Source organism: Lissotriton vulgaris, chromosome 10 (genome assembly GCF_964263255.1).
Source record: "Lissotriton vulgaris chromosome 10, aLisVul1.2, whole genome shotgun sequence".
In the NCBI taxonomy this organism is placed as follows: domain Eukaryota; kingdom Metazoa; phylum Chordata; class Amphibia; order Caudata; family Salamandridae; genus Lissotriton; species Lissotriton vulgaris.
In genome coordinates this window covers 1,157,043,168-1,157,063,158 of record NC_141698.1, presented here as the reverse complement: position 1 = coordinate 1,157,063,158, position 19,991 = coordinate 1,157,043,168, and positions in this window count along the sequence as shown.

Here is a 19,991-nt window from a genome sequence, read left to right as displayed (position 1 = left end):
ATGTGCAAGGATCCCTTTATCTTCATGCGAAGGGAGCCTGAGCCAGTTGGAGGAGTGCAGCCCTCCCTTTACATAAACATTTCGTGCGCGGAACGAAATTGGATGTTGGCCAATGATAACAAGACAGGCACTGCTTCGGCGCTTCAAGAGGGAAAAACCCGCTTTGCTACTCAAGGTCGGAAAACACATTCTTTGTAACTCAAAACAAAATCTGTTCCCAGGCCAGACCACTATTCTCAAACTAACTGAAGGAAATTTAAAACGTGATGTAAAGCATCCTAAATCAGTAATTAATAAGGATATATTTTTTTTTTGTAACTTGGACACATGCTGGCATTTTTAAAATAATTCTGTTATAATGTACTGCTACTTAAAAGTTCCGCTTTCTAAAAAAAACACCTTTGTCTAACTAATGCAGCTAGAAGGCAAGACATTTGAAACATGGGCATTTATTTAGTATGCAGATTATCACACAAAAAGGGGGCAATTTGATTCTGAAAAAACGAATTATCATGGACTGTTGGGTTTAATATTTCTCTAATCTGAAACCTCCTGTGTGAGCATTACAGTCTAACTGACCTCTGGATCAGACATAATAAATCCTATTTTCAAAAGCTGGTGGACATATATCAGACAGCATGTTTAAAAAGGTTTGTATTGTATAACAAAGAAGTCTAATTTTAGTGTGCAAGCCTTTCTATTCTACCTATTAAAAGGGCCTTGTTCATTAATTTTCAAACAGCCATTTTTACTAACTAAGTGAGTGTGATAACTGTCACACACTGGTCTGCTGCATGTCAGAAACATTTACATTTTGAAAAAGTTCAGCTTGCAGTAGGAAAATATCCATATATATCTTCTATAATATTATTTTCTATAAAAGCACACAGTTGCATTTCACTAATTAAAAGCACATTCTATGATGGGTCTGTTTTATAAATTCTTCTCCACAACCGAACACACTAATTCTAAAACACTGGCTTGTGTGCCATCCACAGCTGGAAACCCTTATCACAATCCGACTGGTTGATTTATAACATTCCGACCTCCGGAAAAACACATTAAATCATGTGTTCCAAGGCAAACCCACAGACATTCGTGGACGCATTTCAAATAGAAAGTTAAATGAACACTGCTTTCTGTTCTCCATGCAAGATGTGACCATGCTGTCAAAGCACATAGGCAGAACCAGTAACCAATGAAAAAGTGAAATCAAACCATCATACATTTAAACAATCACTGACTTTTAGTGTCAGCTCACATAACCATGCATGTTAAACAGCATGTTGAAATAAATACTGCCTTCTCAATCCAAGAAATTAACCCTTAGGCGGCTCAAACACAATCTTTCCCCAATGACTGCAGATACATGGGAAAGTCAAGAACTCATCTCTCCACGTTTTCACATAACACGTACGCACATCTTCAAAACATTTTCTCCAAGCAGTTGAAAGAGATCCAGCTCTCTCCTGACTAACGCAACAATATCATGCTCTGTACAAGCCATATCCACATGGCGCTATTCACAAGCCATATTTACAAGAAAATCAACAAGTCCAAAAATGACACGCTATTAACAAGGCACATTTACAAGGCGCAATGCACAAGGAACACAACAAGTCTAAATGATTAATATGCTCCTCACAAGCCATATTTACAAGGAGCTATGTACAAGAAACTCCACAAATCTTCCTAGTCTTAGTGAAATCACGAGCATTGAGCCCTTTCCTGGTTCTAGATCGTATATACAGTGGGGAATTGCTTCTTTCTACATACTCTAAAGGGTACAGGTAGTGGCGTTCGCGACCTAAGGGGTATTTCTGAGGGGGTCACTTTAGCTAGTTCTTCTGAGAGGACCAGTAACAACAGCATTTCTTTCTCTATCAGCCTGTTCTGCCTTGACCTTGTCTAGTTCTCTCTGCTTAATGAATTTCTTTCTCTGTTCTCCTATGTGACTCTTGCTTGAAAGTAAACATGAACACAGTAAACACAGTAATAGATGTCAAACAATCATTCATACCACGACATTAAACACATTAAAACATTTTGAACAGATACTATCTAGTACATAGTACAACACAATACTGGAAACCTTGAAAGACTATACTAGAATAATTACTGGATGCACTGCTAAACAGTACAGATGCACTGCTAAAACAGTACAGACCGGATCTGTGTACCCAGACCCGTCTTGACCGGACACAAATTAATGCACCCGTCTAGATGCGTCCCCAGCAACGGTACTCACCGGGAAGCAAGACTTGAACTTGAACTTGAAGGCCTCGGAAACTTGATACTGCGCATGCGCCTTGGAACAGGTGGGCCTCTGGAAACCTCAGACCTTGCTCTCTCACGGCTTGGGCTCTGGTTGGGATGATCCGCATTCCTCACCGCCTCGTGTGGATGCCTGGTCGCAGTCCGTCCTCCTCGTGGGCCTGAGGGAGTAAGCGGGAAGTCCCGCGGCGTGCACTCTGAAGTCCGTCACGGCTGTAGAAGGGGGGCAAAAGCTGGACCAACATCACCGGCGAGTGGGGAAAGGGACCAGTCCCTGTTCGGGTGCCAAATTACTGTGGTAAATAAATATTACCCTTTCATAATTTCTATACTTAAAGGAAAGCTCATGCATTAAATGAGAGGCAGAGTCCGTGGTGTCCTGATTCAAAGGGGCTTTATTTACAATAACCCGGGTTAGTGGAGAATCTGTTCCATCACCACTAAGGTTCAGGAAGGGTCTTCTAACGTTTATTCACAGAGTCCTTTATTTATACATTATTCTCGTACATAGAGAAAAGAGGAGGACTCCAGGCGGAGCAGGAGAAAGAGATAAGAGCATGTGGGCGTACACTTGAGATGTCATGGAGGTGTCATAAGTGGGTGGATACATGGAGGGGGTTGCATGGCCAGCTGGAACTTTGCCCTACTTGTGTGCAACTTGGTCATGACGTGTAATTGACGTGTGACTAGGGGAAGCTGCGGGGGCTGACTTCTAGCACTAGGAGGAGAGTCTGGGATGTCAGAGCAACCTGTACCTTTGGCATTATCTGGTATCTTATGTTTGGAGTACATGTTGCTTGATTTAAAGGCCATCAGGGCAAAGGCAGCTCATCACTAAAGGCTGGTGTATGCATATATTTCTTTATGTATTGCGTGGGGCTATGGATCTTCTATGGAAACTGGTTCAGTAAATCACTTGCATGGAGACAGAAAGACTGGACTCTATCTTCTGCAGGCAGGATATGTTTATCCTTTTCATTAGGCAGGAATGTGTTTCTGTGGAGCAGAACAGATAACTGTAGGCATAACACTGTCTTCGCAGGCCAGGCCAGGCTGCGCCAGGCACCTCTCGGCTGAGCAGGAAATAAGGGAAAAGTCAGGGATGCAGGCGGGGCTGCAGCTTTCAGAGTGTTTCAGGAGGCTTGAGGCCTGGATTCGTCTCCTGGCCCTGCGGAGCCTCAAAATGGGTGCTTCTCGATATTTTAAACATGCACCATGTAAAGACATTGGCAATATAGGCTTAAAAGCAGAATTATCCTTTCTTTCATGGTGGGCCTGGTAACTGACATGTTAACGTTGGACGCAAATGTAAACACTGAGGCATCATCATTTCGGCCATAGAGGGAAAATGCATGGATGTCATGCACATACATTAAACGTTGGGGTACACGATAGGGGACATTCTTGGCCATATAAAATTTATTTTCCTCAGAAGTGTCGTGAGCGCATCGTCCAAATTTTGGGACTACCTGGTCTAAGAGAATTAAATACTACATGGTTTCTGTCATTCAGACCAATTTGGCAAGATTGCATCTTTTCTGTTCTATGCAACTTGCTATGCGGAGAAGAATGCGTGTTAGACACATGTCACTTACTCCCATCAGTCATGCAAACGAATGTTGATACTTTGCTTGAACCAGTAGCGGCCCATGCACTGTGTTGTCCCCAGCGGCTACCAATTCTGATGACAGCATTCATTGAGATCTCACAGACGCAAAATGCTGACGGTGAGATACGAGATGAAACAGGAGCACAGGTACCTTCTGATTAGAACATTGCTAATGCGACCAATGCTGACGGCGATGCTTCACATCTATGTGCGGTTAATCTTCTAAACTAGGTAATCCAACTTTCACCTACAATGGTAGACGACTTTTTTTTACAGACTTAGAAGATTTGATGTTTTCTCCAAACAATAACACTGTCTTTTGATTTGGCACATAGTGTTCTGAGAGACTTTTGAATTCGGCCTTCATTTTTCAAAACAAAGTTCTAACTTTGGGACTCTTTTTCCTATGATTAATTTTTTTTCTCCAAATTTGTATTTTTACCCATTTCTTGGCACAAAGTAATCTGCTTAAAGTAGAACTATTCATAGAGAATGAGAATTTTTTGAAAAACTTCCAGAGACAATATATGACCTCGTCCATATACGCAAACAGTTTTATGTAATCTGTCATGAAATGGTTTCTGCACCTTTTTTATTCTGTATTTAACAAGCCATTTCATGAATGTATTTTCGTGATTCGTTCTGACAGTATTTACAAATGTCAATTATATGCTTAGAATGAACCATTGCTTTAAATGCGTACAGCACCAATGCGCTTTTGCGTGCAACCAGTACCGTTGCATTTTTATGTGTTTTGGGTGGGTTTTAACACATCATGTTTAGATATGTTTAACGTGTTTAGAACTTAGTAATGTCATACATAAGAAAGTGGAGTGGGTATTGTATGGCGTTTTCAATCAATCAATCAATCAATCAGCGGAATTTATAACGCGCTCTACTCACCCGTAAGGTTCTCAAGGTACTGGGGGGGGGGGTCGCTACTGCTCAAACAGCCAGGTCTTGAGTTGCTTCCTGAAGGAGAGATGGTCCATGGTCAGCAGTAGGTGAGTGCGGAGGGAGTTCCATGTCTTGGCTGCCAGGTAGGAGAAGGACCTTCCTCGGATGGTGGATTTTCGAAAACGTGGGACGGAGGCGAGGGAGAGGCTGGCAGATCGGAGCTGGCGGGTGGGTGTGTAGAATGTGAGGCCGCTGTTGAGGTACTGCGAGCCCATGTCGTGGAGAGCCTTGTATGCGTGGGTGAGGAGTCTGAACGTGATCCTCTTGTTGACGGGGAGCCAGTGCAGGTCTTTCAGGTGGGGAGAGATGTGGCTGGGGCGAGAGATGTCCAGGATGAGTCTTGCTGAGGCGTTCTGGATGCGCTGGAGCCTTTTCTGGAGTTTGGCTGTGGTTCCAGCCTAGAGGGTGTTCCCATAGTCCAGACGGCTGATGACGAGGGCCTGGATGACCGTCTTCCTGGTTTTGGTAGGGAGCCAGCGGAAGATCTTACGGAGCATGCACAGGGTGTTGAAGCAGTATGATGAGACGGCGTTCACTTGCTTGGTCATCGCAAGGGAGGAGTCCAGGATGAAGCCCAGGTTGCGTGCGTGGTCCGTTGGTTTGGGTGCGATGCTTAGGGCAGGGGGCCACCAGGAGTCGTCCCAGGCAGCGGGAGATGGTCTGAGAATGAGGACTTCCGTCTTGTCTGAGTTCAGTTTCAGACGGCTGATCTTCATCCATTCTGCGACGTCTTTTATTCCTTCCTGGAGGTTGGCTTTGGCGGTGGCGGGCCGTTGGTGAGGGGGAGGATCAGCTGGGTGTCGTTGGTGTAGGAGATGATGTTGAGGTTGTGTTGGCATGCGATGGCTGCGAGGGGGCTCATGTAGACATTGGAGAGGGTGGGGCTGAGAGAGGATCCTTGCGGGACGCCGCAGATGACTTCTGTGGCCGCGGAGCGGAACAGGGGGAGGCGGACTCTCTGAGTTCTTCCGTCGAGGAACAAGATGATCCACTCTAGGGCCGCTCCTTGGATTCCGGTGTTGCTGAGGAGTAGTATCAGGGTGGGGTGGCATACGGTGTCGAAGGCTGCTGAGAGGTCTAGGAGGATGAGGGTGGCTGTTTCCCCGTTGTCGAGCAGGGACCTGATGTCGTCGGTGGCTGCGATGAGGGCGGTCTCAGTGCTGTGGTTTGCTCGGAAGCCGGACTGTGAGGGGTCGAGGGATCTGTTGGTTTTGAGTAGGCGTAGAGTTGTCTGTTGATGGTCTTCTCGATGACTTTGGCTGGAAACGGGAGGAGCGAGATGGGGTGGAAGTTCTTGAGGTCCGTGGGGTCTGCGGTGGGCTTCTTCGGGAGGGCAATCAGCTCGGCATGTTTCCAGCTCTCCGGGAAGGTGGCGGATGCGAAGGAGCTGTAGATGACGTTCGGAAGTTTGGGTGCGATGATGGCGTCGGCCTTGTTGAAGATGTGGAGTGGGCAGGGGTCGGTGGGGGCGCCAGAGTGGATGGTGTTCATCAGGCGGGTGGTGTCTTCGGTGCTGACCAGGGTCCAGGTGCGGAGGGTGGTGGTGTGTGGTGTTGGTTCGGTGGCTGGGTGCGTGGTTTGTGCGCCGAAGGTGTTGTGTATGTCGGCGATCTTGCGGTAGAAGAACGAGGCGAGAGAGTCGCAGAGGTCTTGCGAGGGAGTGATGTCGGTGTTGGAGGCGCTGGGGTTGGAGAGCTCTTTAACGATGCTGAAGAGCTCCTTGCTGTTGTGGGTGTTGTTGTCCAGTCGTTCTTTGAATGCTGTCTTCTTGATGGTGCGGATCAGCTGGTGGTGTTTGCGGGTGGCGTTCTTGAGGGCGGTCATGTGTTCTGCTGTCTGGTCGTGGCGCCAGGCTTTCTCGAGGGTGCGGCAGGTTTTCTTGGAGTTTTTAAGGTCATTGGTAAACCAAGAGGCTTTCCTGCTGCCGGGTCTGTTGGGAGGGTTCTTCAGTGGTGCGAGTTCGTCGGCGCAGTTGGTGAGCCACTGTGTGAGGTTGCGGGCTGCTTCGTCGGGGTCCGTCGTGTTGGTGGTCGGGTTCCGGCTGAGGGAGGAGGCGAGCTGGTCGGAGGTGATCTTGCTCCAGCTTCTGTGGGGAACCTGTTGCGGGTGATGGTGGGTCGTGGTTCTCCTGAAGTTGAAGTGGACGCAGCTGTGGTCTGTCCAGTGTAGTCCAGTTGAGTGGCTGAATGAGATGTGCTTGCCGGAGGAGTAGATGGGGTCAAGCGTGTGGCCGGCGGAGTGGGTGGGGATGTTCACCAGTTGCTTGAGTCCCAGGTTGGCGAGGTTGTCCAGCAGGGTGGCGGTGTTGCAGACCTTGTTGTTCTCCAGGTGGAAGTTGAGGTCCCCTAGGAGGATGTAGTCTGTGGAGGTGATGGAGTGTGGGCTGACGAAGTCTGCGATGGCTTCGCTGAATTGCGTGCCTGGTCCTGGGGGTCTGTAGATGAGGGTGCGTCTGAGGGTGGTCTTGGGGTCTTTGTAGATCTGGAAGTGAAGGTTTTCGGCGGCGGTGAGGTTGTCGTCGGAGTTGGTCGTGATGCGGATGGTGTTTCTGTGGACGATGGCGATGCCTCCTCCGGTTTGGTTAACGCGGTCCCTCCGGATGATCTTGTAGCTGTCCGGGGTGGCGATGGAGATGTCGGGGGCTGTGGAGGCGTTCATCCAGGTTTCCGTGAGGAAGGCGACGTCTGGTGATGTTGTGTCGAGGAGGTTCCAGAGTTCCACGGCATGCCTGTGGACGGAGCGGGTATTGAGCTGGATGCACTTAAGGTGATTGTTGCTGGTGCTTGGCTTGGTGGGTGCAGTGCAGGTCCGTAGGCAGGTGAATTGGCAGGCTTGGCAGGTGAAGGGTCCGTGGGTGCGCCTCGAGGTTGCTTGGTAGCAGGTGATTTTTCGGCCGGTGTTGAGTGCGTGGAGGGTGGCGGCCTCATAAGTTTGTTGGGTGTGTTGGCATCGTCGGGGACCAGGGGTTCTGGCGCTGGGCGCGGTCCAGGCACGGACGGCCGTAGACGGGCTTGCCTTTGGCGCACCTTTGGTGCACCATCGGCGCGACCGCTGCGCATACGTGCGGACTCTGCCATAAATGGAGAGTGGGAGGGAGGAGGTAGGGAGGAGCAGCTGGGAGGCGGGAGTGGGGTGGCGAATAGGAGGTCGAGGGTACAGAACAAAGAAAGGGGGCTGGGCCATGGGGGAGCAGCGGCAGGGAGCGGGGGAAAACAGCGGGAAACAGGCGGCAGAGAGGCACAGAACAATCGGGCAAATACAGGGGCACTACGGTTAAACAGTAAACAAAAAAGCAATGAAACACAACCAAGGGGCACCTGAGCCCAAGGGGCAGCGGCGAACAGGTGTCAGCAGCAGGGGGAACCGGTGTACTCAGGAGGAGCCACGCGGCGGGTGGAGCGACCGGCTCTGACGAGGTTTTAGATTCCGAATGAATTTTCCAGATTCATGCCCTTATATAGGTACAATTTGCGTTGCCCTTATATAGGCATAGTAATAAAGCCCTTATTTAGGCATAGCCCATGCTACCCAAATACAGGCATGGCTACTTCCATCCGTTCACCAAACATCACAACGATTTCTTGGAAAGACCAGCTTAAGCCGTTAGGGACTTCCTCTTGCTTGAATATTGATTTCTCAAAAAACTCAGTTACTTTACAATGAACAACTATTCCCTAGGGGTTCATTCATGACATTCATATGCCCGACTCTAAGTCAAACATGGCATTCCTAAACACCTTCAAGGTATAAGAATACCTTCACTTGCTATAGCAAACTACGGTGGTTCGGTGCAGTTCGACGACCTTCTTGCCCGACGCAGCTCGCTACAGCAAGTGCCGAGGGAAGCCGACTCTCCAAGCTGATGCACTGATCAGGAAGCTGCCCTCCTCTGCCGAGAGATCCAGCTCCAGTGTTTCTGACTCCCCTCGCAGAGTGTTGGGAAATCGAGTCCCGAGACAGAGATACCAGACTTCCTTCATTCTAAGGTGTGGAGCTGATAAGAACCTAGAGAAACCATTGGCAAATTCTTCTCAAAACTAAACCTATGCTGAAAGACCATACTTACTTCTTCCATCGTACTAGACCTAGGTTAGGAATATTGGGGTAGGCATATTTTAGAAGCACCAGTTGAGTATTTTAGCCTGTGTTATTTATGTAGGTATTTTTACATGGCTTAGAAACCATACAATGCTCCTACAGTATTATTATTTCATATTACTGTTTACGCTGTACGCATTATACTTTGCATTCTGCCTAACGATTGTAACAGTTCACCTCTCTTGCATGAGAAAGAAGAGAGTTCAATAAACCTTTTATTGAAACACCTGTCTCTCTATTTCTGTGCACCCTCTGTAGAAACGAAGCATGCACGATGGTCTGAGTAAAATAGTTATCTATTGTTTCTACGACTCTGAAGATAGTTATTCCAGTCCTAGGGAAACAAAGTTGTCATGTTTATGCGGTCGTCAGAAACAAATCCCTTCTTGTGTATTCGAGAAAGTTTCTAGTGACCTCTGAGCTAGCTGGCACTTACTATTAAGTTTAGTATATTCGATAGAGACCTAGAAGACTCCAGTCCTACGTCATATCTATAGGATATATTATTCCAATGCAGTTTTCCTTGCACCTGAATAGGGCGTCCCCTGCTCCATGCTGTCCCCATTTCCCGTGGTCACACTGCACCAGTGAGGACAGCACTGGTTTGGACTAGGCCCACCCCACCTCTTATGATGAAGCAAGACACCTCTGGTGTGTGAGAGGAACCGTCCTTAAAAAGGGATATTGCTCTCCTCCGCCCCCTTTTTGGTGTATGGTTTATGTAGTCCACATACTTATCAGACTTGCACCCTGCAGCCGAGGGCCCGTTGTGTGATAGACACACAGTTTAAAGCTGTCAAGTCGACCTGGCAAGTGCACCCACTTGCCAGGCCCTAACACTCCCTTTTCTTCCATGTAAGGCACCCATATGGTAGGCCCACGGTACCCCTATGGGCAGGGCGCTGTGTATGTAAAAGGTAGGATGTGTACTGGTGTGTGTGACATGTCCTGATAGTGACATACAGTGTATTTCGTTTTTTTCACTATTGAATGGCTATCTGCCCCATAGGATAACATGGGAGATACTTATACCATCTTATAACATCTTACATGTATAACTTCCCATTGGGACAAGATGGATAAATAAAGCTTACGGTCCCTGAAATTATTTAATTTATTAACACATCTTTTAGTAAATATTGTTTTTAAATTATGTGTCCGAAAATGCCACTTTTAGAAAGTAGGTAAGATCTGGTTTAACCATTCTGTGGCCTCTATAACCGTGGGAGGAGAGCTCCGCTCCGCCCGCGGAGTTTGTGGAGTTGTGCCTACTTCACGTTCCATAGAGAACGCGGAGTAGCCACAACTCGGCACACTCCATGGCTGAGCAGAGTTGACCAGCCCCCCCTCCCCTCCACCCCCCCAGGAAGAATTACATTAAATATGCATTAAAGGTAAAAAAATAAACACTTACCTTGACTGCAGCGTCCCCGGGCTGCCGTCCTCCTTTTCCTCGGTTTCATGATGATCTGCGCATGCCCGCGCATGCGCATTCCTTTGTAAGAAATACACATGCGAGGGCGTGCGCGCATGCGCAGATCTTCGTGTAACTGAGGAAGAGAATGACGGCAGCCCGGGTACGCCGCAGCCAAGGTAAGTGTTTATGTTTTTTTACTTTTAAGGTATATTTAATGTAATTCTTCCTATGGGGGGTGGAGGCGGGTGGCGGAGCAAAGCGAAATTTCCACGGAGTTGGTCCCCAGCTCCGTGGACCTCTGTGTAGTGCCACTCCACCCAGGGTTAGTCCTCTATCTGTTTGTGGATTGACAGGGCTGGGGATGTGCATTCACTACATAGAGCCACTGAGGGGCGGGGGTTGCGGTGTGCCTGGCCCTACCTGGATGACTCAGTGCTTGGCTGAATGGGGCTTGGCTGCATTCAGAGTAGTGGGAGGAGTTTTCCTTGCACCTGAATAGGGCCTCCCCTGCACCATGCTGTCTCCACTCGCCGTGGTCACACTGTACCAGTGAGGACAGCACTGGTTTGGACTAGGCTCAGAGACCCTTGCACAAAGAAGAACAAAGACAAATTATGGTATAGGTAGTGGACCGTAAACCCCAGAACATTAGATGACTTCTCGACTCAAGAGGAACCTTTGCCAAGGAGAAGAGCTTGGAGACCTGTGAGGGGGTACTGCCCCTTGGCTGTGTGGGGTTGGCCTGCAGTTGCTGCTTCTGCCAAGGAAAGGACAAATACTGGAACTTTGTTGTGAACCTGCTTAAAGAAGAATCTCCAAGGGCCTCTGTGTGCTGCCCTCCTGTTCTGAAGTCTCAGGGATACAAAGACTTCACCCCAGCTCCTCTGAACTCAATTGCTGAGAGTTCTGACCTGCCAGGAGGTGCCTATTCCAGTTTTGGACATCTGGAGGTTGTTCCTGCTGTTGGGATCTGGAAACAACGTGAAAGAAGCACCTAAACCTGTGTCTGACACTGTCAGCAATGGAGCTGTGATGCTGCGACCTGTACGGAGGCAAGGGCACTGCTCATGAAGTGCACGAAGCACCACCCGGCCTGCACAGAAGCTCTGACACCTGGTCAACGCCTACAGTTATCGGCCTTCCCGATAAAAGCACTCGCACTGTCTCCGTCACTGCCAGCGCCTGTAATCCTGTTATTGCAGCACTGATAACCATCTAGGGTGACTCTGTGAGCTCACCAACTGTGCATATGTACATTTGTGGGGTCATGACTGTATTACTGTGTGTTTGAGCACAAATACTTTACACATTGCCTTTGGGATGAGCCTTTTTGGTCGTGCCCAGCTGCCAAGAGAGTGAGCAGGGGTTATCCAAAGTGTTTATCCCCCTTACCCTGACTTTAAGCAATGGTTCCTATTTGGATAAAGTTGCCCAACTCTGCCAACTAGAGACCCCAAATTCTAACAGATGCGTAAAATGAGAAGTCAATGCACAATAGGGCATAACCAGGCTCACTTCCAGGAAACAAAAAAAAAAAGTAAAAGCTAAATCAAGTGTAGTGCCAAAGCTCCGAAAAGGTCAGCAAACAGTCTTAAGATTAAGCTCCAAGATAAGTATTAGAAGACAAAGGGAAATGTAACTTTTGCCAAGGAAAAAGCAAAGACATCAAATCAAGATAGTGCAAGTATGTTCTGCCCGAGCAGCAAAGAAGAGGACGTGTGGACTGTCTCTAGACTATTTGTAGGATGGCTCTGACGTCATGCCGGCTCTTGTGAAGTCATGGAGATTGGATGGATAACATGTGTTCACTCTGAAAGACGTCTCAGATATGGAAGATGATAAAGCAACCCTGGCATAAAGTTGCAAGAAATGGAGAAGCTTTGGAACTATTAGGGCTCGGGCTGAAGACTTGAAAGGACCCTCAAGGGGAAATAACATTTGGATCATGGGGGTCCCAGAGGCAGCTGTGGACTGGAAGATGGAAATATTTGTAGGGAATCTCCCGGCCACACTGATGGGGCACAAAGCTTTCTTGGCTTGCTTTGTGTTTGGGAGGGCACATTGGGACCTATTCCTTCCACCTACTGGAGCTCACTACTGAATGATCAAGAGCAGAGTGTGACACTAAGCATGTTGAGGCACACAGACCTCAACCAACATGAGGTGGCTGCTGCCGCCTTTTGCACTGATTTTATCTTTTCAGTTCAGGAGGCTGGACAGTCCTTTCTGTAGGTCAAGGAATGCTGACTGAACCTGTACCTAACATATGCAGTGTTGAATGATCACAGCTGCTGTGGCATGTTGCCAGGTTTACCCTATCTAGTAACTGTGTCAGCCAGGGTCACTTGCTGTATGCAAGTATTGTTTCCTAAAACGAAGACAGACCGGGAGTCGCCTTTATGGCCTTCACTGAACATCTCTTCTATACAAATTGATACTTTAAGCAGAATAAAAGCCATTCTTTTGCAAAAAACGGTGCCACTGACCTCGGCCAAAGAAACCTATGATCTACAAGTTGCAAGGACTTCTGCTGAGATACGTGCCCTCTTAACTACAAACTGCCCTGTACATTTCTCAGAAATGTTAAGTCATATCTTAAATATGTCAGATACGAGCGGTATTGTACATTTATTTAAGACAGTATTTTCTGGACTGTTAGCACCTTTTGAAGTAGTCCTAGGAATATTTCAAAACTTCGTGCACTCAGTGTTTGGCGGACTGCCTCTCATTTTGGGACTCACTGCAGGGATACTATTTTTGCTCCTATTGCTGCGATATGGCAAGCCAATTCACCGGCGACTACCAGTTCTCCATGGAGACAACTCTACTGGCGATGAAGTGTCGTGAGCGCATCGTCCGAATTTTGGGACTACCTGGTCTAAGAGAATTAAATACTACATGGTTTCTGTCATTCAGACCAATTTGGCAAGATTGCATCTTTTCTGTTCTATGCTACTTGCTATGCGGAGAAGAATGCGTGTTAGACACATGTCACACACTCCCATCAGTCATGCGAACGAATGTTGATACTTTGCTTGAACCAGTAGCGGCCCATGCACTGTGTTGTCCCCAGCGGCTACCAATTCTGATGACAGCATTCATTGAGATCTCACAGACGCAAAATGCTGACGGTGAGATACGAGATGAAACAGGAGCTCAGGTACCTTCTGATTAGAACATTGCTAATGCGACCAATGCTGACGGCGATGCTTCACATCTATGTGCGGTTAATCTTCTAAACTAGGTAATCCAACTTTCACCTACAATGGTAGACGACTTTTGTTTACAGACTTAGAAGATTTGATGTTTTCTCCAAACAATAACACTGTCTTTTGATTTGGCACATAGTGTTCTGAGAGACTTTTGAATTCGGCCTTCATTTTTCAAAACAAAGTTCTAACTTTGGGACTCTTTTTCTTATGATTAATTTTTTTTCTTCAAATTTGTATTTTTACCCATTTCTTGGCACAAAGTAATCTGCTTAAAGTAGAATTATTCATAGAGAATGAGAATTTTTTGAAAAACTTCCAGAGACAATATATGACCTCGTCCATATACGCAAACAGTTTTATGTAATCTGTCATGAAATGGTTTCTGCACCTTTTTTATTCTGTATTTAACAAGCCATTTCATGAATGTATTTTCGTGATTCGTTCTGACAGTATTTACAAATGTCAATTATATGCTTAGAATGAACCATTGCTTTAAATGCGTACAGCACCAATGCGCTTTTGCGTACAACCAGTACCGTTGCATTTTTTGTATGTTTTGGGTGGGTTTTAACACATCATGTTTAGATATGTTTAACGTGTTTAGAACTTAGTAATGTCATACATAAGAAAGTGGAGTGGGTATTGTATGGCGTTTTCAATCAATCAATCAATCAATCAATCAGCGGAATTTATAACGCGCGCTACTCACCCGTAAGGTTCTCAAGGCACTGGGGGGGGGGTCGCTACTGCTCAAACAGCCAGGTCTTGAGTTGCTTCCTGAAGGAGAGATGGTCCATGGTCAGCAGTAGGTGAGTGCGGAGGGAGTTCCATGTCTTGGCTGCCAGGTAGGAGAAGGACCTTCCTCGGATGGTGGATTTTCAAAAACGTGGGACGGAGGCGAGGGAGAGGCTGGCAGATCGGAGCTGGCGGGTGGGTGTGTAGAATGTGAGGCCGCTGTTGAGGTACTGCGAGCCCATGTCGTGGAGAGCCTTGTATGCGTGGGTGAGGAGTCTGAACGTGATCCTCTTGTTGACGGGGAGCCAGTGCAGGTCTTTCAGGTGGGGAGAGATGTGGCTGGGGCGAGAGATGTCCAGGATGAGTCTTGCTGAGGCGTTCTGGATGCGCTGGAGCCTTTTCTGGAGTTTGGCTGTGGTTCCAGCATAGAGGGTGTTCCCATAGTCCAGACGGCTGATGACGAGGGCCTGGATGACCGTCTTCCTGGTTTTGGTAGGGAGCCAGCGGAAGATCTTACGGAGCATGCACAGGGTGTTGAAGCAGGATGATGAGACGGCGTTCACTTGCTTGGTCATCGCGAGGGAGGAGTCCAGGATGAAGCCCAGGTTGCGTGCGTGGTCCGTTGGTTTGGGTACGATGCATAGGGCAGGGGGCCACCAGGAGTCGTCCCAGGCAGCGGGAGATGGTCTGAGAATGAGGACTTCCGTCTTGTCTGAGTTCAGTTTCAGACGGCTGATCTTCATCCATTCGGCGACGTCTTTTATTCCTTCCTGGAGGTTGGCTTTGGCGGTGGCGGGGCCGTTGGTGAGGGGGAGGATCAGCTGGGTGTCGTTGGTGTAGGAGATGATGTTGAGGTTGTGTTGGCGTGCGATGGCTGCGAGGGGGCTCATGTAGACGTTGGAGAGGGTGGGGCTGAGAGAGGATCCTTGCGGGACGCCGCAGATGACTTCTGTGGCCGCGGAGCGGAACAGGGGGAGGCGGACTCTCTGAGTTCTTCCGTCGAGAAACGAGATGATCCACTCTAGGGCCGTTCCTTGGATTCCGGTGTTGCTGAGGCGTAGTATCAGGGTGGGGTGGCATACGGTGTCGAAGGCTGCTGAGAGGTCTAGGAGGATGAGGGTGGCTGTTTCCCCGTTGTCGAGCAGGGACCTGATGTCGTCGGTGGCTGCGATGAGGGCGGTCTCAGTGCTGTGGTTTGCTCGGAAGCCGGACTGTGAGGGGTCGAGGGATCTGTTGGTTTCGAGTAGGCGTAGAGTTGTCTGTTGATGGTCTTCTCGATAACTTTGGCTGGAAACGGGAGGAGCGAGATGGGGTGGAAGTTCTTGAGGTCCGTGGGGTCTGCGGTGGGCTTCTTCGGGAGGGCAATCAGCTCGGCATGTTTCCAGCTCTCCGGGAAGGTGGCGGATGCGAAGGAGCTGTTGATGACGTTCGGAAGTTTGGGTGCGATGATGGCGTCGGCCTTGTTGAAGATGTGGAGTGGGCAGGGGTCGGTGGGGGCGCCAGAGTGGATGGTGTTCATCAGGCGGGTGGTGTCTTCAGTGCTGACCAGGGTCCAGGTGCGGAGGGTGGTGGTGTGTGGTGTTGGTTCAGTGGCTGGGTGCGTGGTTTGTGCGCCGAAGGTGTTGTGTATGTCGGCGATCTTGCGGTAGAAGAACGAGGCGAGAGAGTCGCAGAGGTCTTGCGAGGGAGTGATGTCGGTGTTGCAGGCGCTGGGGTTGGAGAGCTCTTTAACGATGCTGAAGAGCTCCTTGCTGTTGTGGGTGTTGTTGTCCAGTCGTTCTTTGAATGCTGTCTTCTTGATGGTGCGGATCAGCTGGTGGTGTTTGCGGGTGGCGTTCTTGAGGGCGGTCATGTGTTCTGCTGTCTGGTCGTGGCGCCAGGCTTTCTCGAGGGTGCGGCAGGTTTTCTTGGAGTTTTTGAGGTCATTGGTAAACCAAGAGGCTTTCCTGCTGCTGGGTCTGTTGGGAGGGTTCTTCAGTGGTGCGAGTTCGTCGGCGCAGTTGGTGGGCCACTGTGTGAGGTTGCGGGCTGCTTCATCGGGGTCCGTCGTGTTGGTGGTCGGGTTCCGGCTGAGGGAGGAGGCGAGCTGGTCGGAGGTGATCTTGCTCCAGCTTCTGTGGGGAACCTGTTGCGGGTGATGGTGGGTCGTGGTTCTCCTGAAGTTGAAGTGGACGCAGCTGTGGTCTGTCCAGTGTAGTCCAGTTGAGTGGCTGAATAAGATGTGCTTGCCGGAGGAGTAGACGGGTCAAGCGTGTGGCCGGCGGAGTGGGTGGGGATGTTCACCAGTTGCTTGAGTCCCAGGTTGGCGAGGTTATCCAGCAGGGTGGCGGTGTTGCAGTCCTTGTTGTTCTCCAGGTGGAAGTTGAGGTCCCCTAGGAGGATGTAGTCTGTGGAGGTGATGGAGTGTGGGCTGACGAAGTCTGCGATGGCTTCGCTGAATTGCGTGCCTGGTCCTGGGGGTCTGTAGATGAGGGTGCGTCTGAGGGTGGTCTTGGGGTCTTTGTAGATCTGGAAGTGAAGGTTTTCGGCGGCGGTGAGGTTGTCGTCGGAGTTGGTCGTGATGCGGATGGTGTTTCTGTGGACGATGGCGATGCCTCCTCCGGTTTGGTTACCGCGGTCCCTCCGGATGATCTTGTAGCCGTCCGGGGTGGCGATGGAGATGTCGGGGGCTGTGGAGGCGTTCATCCAGGTTTCCGTGAGGAAGGCGACGTCTGGTGATGTTGTGTCGAGGAGGTTCCAGAGTTTCACGGCATGCCTGTGGACGGAGCGGGTATTGAGCTGGATGCACTTAAGGTGATTGTTGCTGGTGCTTGGCTTGGTGGGTGCGGTGCAGGTCCGTAGGCAGGTGAATTGGCAGGCTTGGCAGGTGAAGGGTCCGTGGGTGCGCCTCGGGGTTGCTTGGTAGCAGGTGATTTTTCGGCCGGTGTTGAGTGCGTGGAGGGTGGCGGCCTCATAAGTTTGTTGGGTGTGTTGGCATCGTCGGGGACCAGGGGTTCTGGCGCTGGGCGCGGTCCAGGCGCGGACGGCCGTAGACGGGCTTGCCTTTGGCGCACCTTTGGTGCACCATCGGCGCGACCGCTGCGCATACGTGCGGACTCTGCCATAAATGGAGAGTGGGAGGGAGGAGGTAGAGAGGAGCAGCTGGGAGGCGGGAGCGGGGTGGCGAATAGGAGGTCGAGGGTACAGAACAAAGAAAGGGGGCTGGGCCATGGGGGAGCAGCGGCAGGGAGCGGGGGAAAACAGCGGGAAACAGGCGGCAGAGAGGCACAGAACAATCGGGCAAATACAGGGGCACAACGATTAAACAGTAAACAAAAAAGCAATGAAACACAACCAAGGGGCACCTGAGCCCAAGAGGCAGCGGCGAACAGGTGTCAGCAGCAGGGGGAACCGGTGTACTCAGGAGGAGCCACGCGGCGGGTGGAGCGACCGGCTCTGACGAGGTTTTAGATTCCGAATGAATTTTCCAGATTCATGCCCTTATATAGGTACAATTTGCGTTGCCCTTATATAGGCATAGTAATAAAGCCCTTATTTAGGCATAGCCCATGCTACCCAAATACAGGCATGGCTACTTCCATCCGTTCACCAAACATCACAACGATTTCTTGGAAAGACCAGCTTAAGCCGTTAGGGACTTCCTCTTGCTTGAATATTGATTTCTCAAAAAACTCAGTTACTTTACAATGAACAACTATTCCCTAGGGGTTCATTCATGACATTCATATGCCCGACTCTAAGTCAAACATGGCATTCCTAAACACCTTCAAGGTATAAGAATACCTTCACTTGCTATAGCAAACTACGGTGGTTCGGTGCAGTTCGACAACCTTCTTGCCCGACGCAGCTCGCTACAGCAAGTGCCGAAGGAAGCCGACTCTCCAAGCTGATGCACTGATCAGGAAGCTGCCCTCCTCTGCCGAGAGATCCAGCTCCAGTGTTTCTGACTCCCTTCGCGGAGTGTTGGGAAATCGAGTCCCGAGACAGAGATACCAGACTTCCTTCATTCTAAGGTGTGGAGCTGATAAGAACCTAGAGACACCATTGGCAAATTCTTCGCAAAACTAAACCTATGCTGAAAGACCATACTTACTTCTTCCATCGTACTAGACCTAGGTTAGGAATATTGGGGTAGGCATATTTTAGAAGCACCAGTTGAGTATTTTAGCCTGTGTTATTTATGTAGGTATTTTTACATGGCTTAGAAACCATACAATGCTCCTACAGTATTATTATTTCATATTACTGTTTACGCTGTACGCATTATACTTTGCATTCTGCCTAACGATTGTAACAGTTCACCTCTCTTGCATGAGAAAGAAGAGAGTTCAATAAACCTTTTATTGAAACACCTGTCTCTCTATTTCTGTGCACCCTCCGTAGAAACGAAGCATGCACGATGGACTGAGTAAAATAGTTATCTATTGTTTCTACGACTCTGAAGATAGTTATTCCAGTCCTAGGGAAACAAAGTTGTCATGTTTATGCGGTCGTCAGAAACAAATCCCTTCTTGTGTATTCGAGAAAGTTTCTAGTGACCTCTGAGCTAGCTGGCACTTACTATTAAGTTTAGTATATTCGATAGAGACCTAGAAGACTCCAGTCCTACGTCATATCTATAGGATATATTATTCCAATGCAGTTTTCCTTGCACCTGAATAGGGCCTCCCCTGCACCATGCTGTCCCCACTTCCCGTGGTCACACTGCACCAGTGAGGACAGCACTGGTTTGGACTAGGCTCACCCCACCTCTTATGATGAAGCATGACACCTCTGGTGTGTGAGAGGAACCGTCCTTAAAAAGGGATATTGCTCTCCTCCGCCCCCTTTTTGGTGTATGGTTTATGTAGTCCGCATACTTATCAGACTTGCACCCTGGAGCCGAGGGCCCGTTGTGTGATAGATACACAGTTTAAAGCTGTCAAGTCGACCTGGCAAGTGCACCCACTTGCCAGGCCCTAACACTCCCTTTTCTTCCATGTAAGGCACCCATATGGTAGGCCCACGGTACCCTATGGGCAGGGCGCTGTGTATGTAAAAGGTAGGATGTGTACTGGTGTGTGTGACATGTCCTGATAGTGACATACAGTGTATTTCGTTTTTTTCACTATTGAATGGCTATCTGCCCCATAGGATAACATGGGAGATACTTATACCATCTTATAACATCTTACATGTATAACTTCCCATTGGGACAAGATGGATAAATAAAGCTTACGGTCCATGAACTTATTTAATTTATTAACACATCTTTTAGTAAATATTGTTTTTAAATTATGTGTCCGAAAATGCCACTTTTAGAAAGTAGGTAAGATCTGTTTTAACCATTCTGTGGCCTCTATAACCGTGGGAGGAGAGCTCCGCTCCGCCCGCGGAGTTTGTGGAGTTGTGCCTACTTCACGTTCCATAGAGAACGCGGAGTAGCCACAACTCGGCACACTCCACGGCTGAGCAGAGTTGACCAGCCCCCCCCCCCCCTCCACCCCCCTAGGAAGAATTACATTAAATATGCATTAAAGGTAAAAAAATAAACACTTACCTTGACTGCAGCGTCCCCGGGCTGCCGTCCTCCTTTTCCTCGGTTTCATGATGATCTGCGCATGCCCGCGCATGCGCATTCCTTTGTAAGAAATACACATGCGAGGGCGCGCGCGCATGCGCAGATCTTCGTGTAACTGAGGAAGAGGAT